Here is a 6,000-nt window from a genome sequence, read left to right as displayed (position 1 = left end):
TTGGGCCTGGGAGGGAGGGCCTGAATTCTAACCTCCCTCCCAGCCCGGGCAGCTCAACACAAGCCCCTCATGTCTGCACCCACTTTTGAGCGGGTGCAGATCCGAGGAGACCCATTGGCACCATGGATGCGTTACCTGGGACAAGGGAGCAAACACTTACTTACTCCAAGGAGACTCCTGGCATTAGCCTGCCTCTCGCCACTGGATCGGGTAGTTGCCATTTTGGCACCACTGGAGCTATGGGCTCTGGGAGGCTTAGGATTGAGTTGCCCGAGTTCTTGCTGTTTACCTCTTCTTATGCTCTACATTTACATTTGTACAAAGAAGAGAAGAAAAAAGCAAAATATGACAAAAACACCATCACTCTCTAATGTTCCATAAAGCCCTACCACTGAGCTGCCAACACCTTCCTTCAACCACAGTGCTTGGACGTTTTCCATGAATAGAGACTTGTAGTGGTGAGAATCATTCATTTTATGGCAGGGACACACTTTTTCATTGTTATCTCCACTTCAGCCTTTTACTGCCCCAACAGCTATATCATAAAAGGAGACTGCCAAAGCACTGTGATATAACTCCGTAGTATTTCAAAAGGGATCTAATCAGATGGATGCCAATGCAACTTTAAAAAGAGTCCAGTACTGGGAAACCCCAAAGCTGCAGGCAAGCAGGCCTTCTGAAGCATTCCAGAGCTGTGCTGATATTTGAGGAAGACCTTGGGGTCAAAGATCAAGCAAAGGGAAATTCTATCAGTAAAGATCTGCAAATGAGGTCAATGAAGGAATGCCAGAGTCATTTCATTCTGGACCAGCCTCCTCCAAGCAGAATGCAGGAGGGAAGAGGCACAAAATGAAGATGTGTGGTTGCAGTCAAATTGCCCCTTAAAAGGAATCACAATAAATTCTGCCCTTCCCAATTACAGGGGACATGCAAACCTTTGAACCCATTAAGGGCTGCTCCTTCTGCTGATGAATTGTCCAGAGTGCACTGAGCTATTTGCTGAGCTGTACTGTATTACACTAATTATAAATTAATATATTGCTCATTACACTCTCAAGCTCTGTTGTCAACTAATGCACTACACGGGGGAGGCTATTTTCAAGCATCCTCTGGCGTTTAGATGATCTAGAGGTTTCATTTATTCATGGATTGGTTTAAAGGACCCCAAAGGGTTGTTCTCCAATCCCCGAAAAATAAAAACTCAACTGCCAGAAAGTATGCTACTTCTCCAGAGGTAACAGCCCATGCAGCAGACTCTATTCCCCTTCTTCTGGAGCTTTTCGAAGGCAATACTCCTGGGATGTGTTTTTAAAGTACTTTTTGTGCTGACACAGAGCATAGAGGTTAGATGAAATCCTTTATTCCAGTGGTGGGCTGACCTTCAGTCTTGCATGGTCTATTTTTTTTTTCTTTTTTCTTCCAGAATCCACCAATATGGGTTACGTTTGTATAGCGCAAGTGTGTATTCAAGTGCTTCTGCCAGCAGAGGGGGAATCTGGATGAAGTCATCCTGAGTATGCACTCTGGTTTAAGAACACAAGCTGTGCCTTACTGTAGGGCCCATAAGAGGGAGGAGGAGGGTAAAATATACCCAGGCTTGAGTCAGAAAGAGGCCCATAAGTCAAAGGAGAAGGGCCCCAAAATTTCCTGGTGTCTTACATTTTCCTATCTCACCAGGGCCCATAAGAGGGGAGTGGAAGGGGTACATCATAACTGGTCTGAGGTTAAAAAAGAGGGGGCCAGGAGCAAAAGCAGGGGAGCCAGAAATTTCCTGACGTCTCAGAAAATGTTTGCACATATGAAGACTAGTATTCACATTGTGTGCAAGCCTACATTGTTAATATATTGTGATACATAGGAATTATGATCCAATTAGTGTATGAAATTATATCCAATGGAGAAGGGAAGGGGACATAAAGAAACTTTGTATTGCCAAAAGGGAACCAAAAGAAACATAGCGCCCCCTGCTAAAATTCCTCTCAGAAGCCATGCCATGCTGAATCCAGTTAAGGTTCACCTAGTTTTCCATTCTTTGGCATTCTCCCAGTAAGCAGCAGGCACCAGGCAGCTCACCGGAAATTGGTGATCTGCTCACAAGAATAGCCCTTTGCTCATGCTTTGCCTGTTTGTCAGCAAAATATAAATTGCAAACAGGGCTGGCCCAAAACCTCCCAGTGTTTGGGGCAGCACACCAAATGCTGCCCACTTACCTGATAAGAACATAAGAACATAAGAACATAAGAACATAACATTTTCTCTATCATTACAAAGATACCCTACATTGTGTGCTCTCGTAAAAAGCAAACTTAGCACTGCTCCTGGAACTTCTCACTACTCAGGAAAGCACATAATAATATGTAGGAAAACAAATACAAAGGGCAAAGCACATGTTGCTTAACTTAGGAATCAAGGAAAAAACATGAGTCTCTCAGGAAAGCTGGCAAAATGGCTTCTAGGTGGAAGTGCCTACAATAAAAGTATCTCATTCTAGTATTTCACTGGCATGTAACCCCTGAGTAAAACAGTTCCATTGTTTCATTGCTGTTCCATTCAGACATTAGTGTGTTCACATATTGTCCAACACAAGCATTCATGCCCATGACCAAGAAAGTAAGGTGACAACCAGTCCTCAGGCAAGGCTTTACCACTGGACTGTTCTCATAACTATGGGTTGGGTCTTAGGATCGTCCAAACAAACATCCAACGACAGGGCTTTATGACAGCTGAACACAGTTTGCTGTCGTAAAATGGCTGCCAATGGAGGCGCAAAGTGCTCAGTCAGCAGCCATTATAGGAATGCTGCTGCACAAGGTGTCAGCACTCCTGGTCAGGGGATGGAGCTACCCACACTCACCAGAGCAGGTACGGTAGTGGAGGGAAGGGATGTGGCATAATAAGGTATGGAGGCTGTGGGAGCGGGTGGATCCAGCTGCGATGGTGCATAATGGATCCTATCCCCCCTTTCTGTAGCCTCTCTTTCCCTGTACGGTTCTCTAAGGTTCCCTGTAGAGCAGGAGGCTTACACAGAGATAAGGGGATTTTCATCTCCTTTCCACCGGAGGGGAGAAAGGATAGGATTGGGATATAAGTGAAATAATATATGGACTCACATGTACTCCACTAACCCCCCCCCCAGCAAATCTTGAATGCAAACAGCTTTGGAAGCCCATTTTTCTTCTTTCTGAAACGTCTTTGCACTTTGATTAAGGGTTTGAGCAAAATCAAGAATAAATAAATAATGCTAAGAGCTCTGGCAGGCCTCCCTGCACGGTCTTGGGTTGTCAATAAACTAGCAAATGATACACGGAGCTGACAGGGAGAAGATGGCCTGTGTCCGATATTGCATTGGTGTTTCTGTGTTTACATTTTCAAATTGCCCAGGAGAGCTTTCTGAATGCAACAGAAAACCTGACGCGGGGGGAGGGGAGATGAGAGATGTAAGAATGGGCAAAACATATGATGCTTTCATGGCTGCCCAACCACTCAGTTCTGATTGGCCCGACAAGATCTGACCTTCTTCAGTGGGTAATCCAAATAACATCTACAGAGGCAGAAAAAACAAGGATAAAGACAATCAGTGGGCAATCAGAAGGAAAGCTATTTCAGAGAGTCAATGCAGGGTGATACTGGAATTGAACATTACACTATACATATGAAGAGAGGATATGCTGGAAATAGCATCCCTGTATTCCCTGTAGCAGTGTTTCTCAAACTGTGAGAAGCCCGCTAGGTGGGTCACGAGCCCATTTCAGGTGGGTCCCCATTCATTTCAATATTCTATTTTTAATATAGTAGACTTGATGCTACCATGATATGTGACTATGTTTGGGGAGATGCTACAGACCTGTACTTTTAACAAGCTACTATGCATATTCTTTTAACAATGATAGTCAATGGGACTGGCTCCTGGGCAAGTGTGGGTAGGATTGCAGCCTAGGATTGATAAAAGTTTTCCTGCTTGATGATGTCACTTCTGGTCATGACATTACTTCTGGTGGGTCCTGACAAGGTTCTCCTTCTAGAAAGTGGGTCCCAGTGCTAAATGTGTGAGAACCACTGCCCTGTAGCATAAAAGATCACACACCTGATGGTCTAACACCATCATATTGTGTGTTTTTCCCACCCCTGCCTACAGCCATCGATGACACTGAAGAGGGACTAGAAAACTCACAATGCAAAGGCATCACAGCACACCATAAGTGATTCTTGCACTACATGGGACAGGAAGAAAACCCGACAAGGGGGTTATCAGGGGAGCTAACTTGAGAGAAGGATGGCAAAGTCTCCAGCAACCTTGATGATTCCTTGAACTCTAAGGGGAAAAGGTAGAATATAAAAGCAGGAGGGCAGGTGGTCTGGTCTAGAGGGTAGAGCCTCCGTTTGCCTGAAGATAACATCCGCAAGTCACCAGCTCGAGGCCACCGGCACCGTGAATGGAGAGACCTTGAAGCAGCTGACAAGCCGAGCTGAATTATTCCACCTGCTCTTTGGTGTGAGTGAGGAAGCGTCTTGGCTGCCCTCCATGTGAGAGATGAAGGAGCTGCTTGTCAGCTTGTGTGGGAGGAAACTGGAGGCCAGAATGTGATACCAGATCAGAAAGATCCATCTGAAATGTTGTGGTTCTTGAGAGAGAGAACCTTTCTTCAATTGTAAAAATCCCTACGGAGATTTAGAACAGCCTGCCCATGTAAACCGCCTTGATTAAAGTCTGAGGAGAAATCTGACGAACAAGAAAGGTGGTATATAAATACCTGTACTATTATTATTATTATTATTATTATTATTATTATTATTATTATTATTATTATTATTATTATTAAAAGCAATATATAACTTGCTGATGCAGCCCAGTGTTGCATGTAGTGTATAGTTGCAGCCTGGGAGAAAAGAGTTCAAGGCAGGCATAAAACTGTGAGAGGCACTAAGTGAGAGGAAGCACTACGTTAGAAGCACTAAGTGAGAGGAAGGCCACATGGAATGGAACCTCTCAGTGGTGATTATACTGTGATTTGACAGCAAGAGCATTTTGGGCTGCTGGTTGATGGGTCTCTGTATCCAAACGATACCAAGAAATCAGGTTTTTTTAATTTTTATTTTTACTGTAATTTAATGGAGAAATGTGAAGAAAACCTTTAAAGGGTGGAGGACGTGTCAGTTTAAAGATGGAATCGTTTTCTCCCTAAGAGCTCAACACTCTCCAGCACAGGAGCAGCAGCTCCAAACAGCAACCACCTGATCCTGTGCTGAATCCAAGCAGGCTGGATTCTTCCCCTTCCCTTGAGTAATGGCCCAGCCTACTCAATGGGGCTTCTTGAGTCTGCGCCAGCTAAATTGCTCCATGTCAGGCCTGAAGCTTTCAGGCCTGACATGAAGATAGAATTTGGTGGAGGAGGCCTCCACTAGTCCCACCTCCCTCCTGGGTCTGTCCCTCCCCCATTCCGCCCTTTCCCACCCTCTCCCCCAGAAATGCCTCCCCTGCCCTCCTGCCACCCTCCACACACCTCCTTGCCACTTATCACTTACCTGTTCGCCAGTAGCGGCCGAGGGTCAATTTGTAACATTGAGGGGTGGACAATAAATAAAGCCAACTATTTATTTATTACATATATATCCATCTTTCCTCCATTAGGGAAATCAAGGCAGCCTATATGGAGCTCCCAGGTAGTCATCCATTGAGACACTGACCAAACCTACATCTGTTTCACTTCAGGAAGAAGATATATATATATACACACACACACACACACACACACACACACACACACACACACACACACATTCCATGCTTATTCATACTTCTATTGCTTATTTTAGTTGGTGACCTTTCTCAGTAGCAACTCTTGCAAGCCTCCATCTGCTTTCTAATAACCTCCCCCACACCTTTCACATTTGCCTGGGCTGAAAATAAATAAAATAATGAGCTGACTTTCTCAATGCTGCTTAAATTGCTGTTTAACCATGAAGACAGAATGTGAAGCCCTCTGAGGATTCTCTGATGGA

Source organism: Tiliqua scincoides, chromosome 4, assembly GCF_035046505.1.
Source record: "Tiliqua scincoides isolate rTilSci1 chromosome 4, rTilSci1.hap2, whole genome shotgun sequence".
NCBI lineage: Eukaryota > Metazoa > Chordata > Lepidosauria > Squamata > Scincidae > Tiliqua > Tiliqua scincoides.
The sequence above is the reverse complement of the archived record's forward strand: the minus strand, read 5'-3'. Positions refer to the sequence as shown.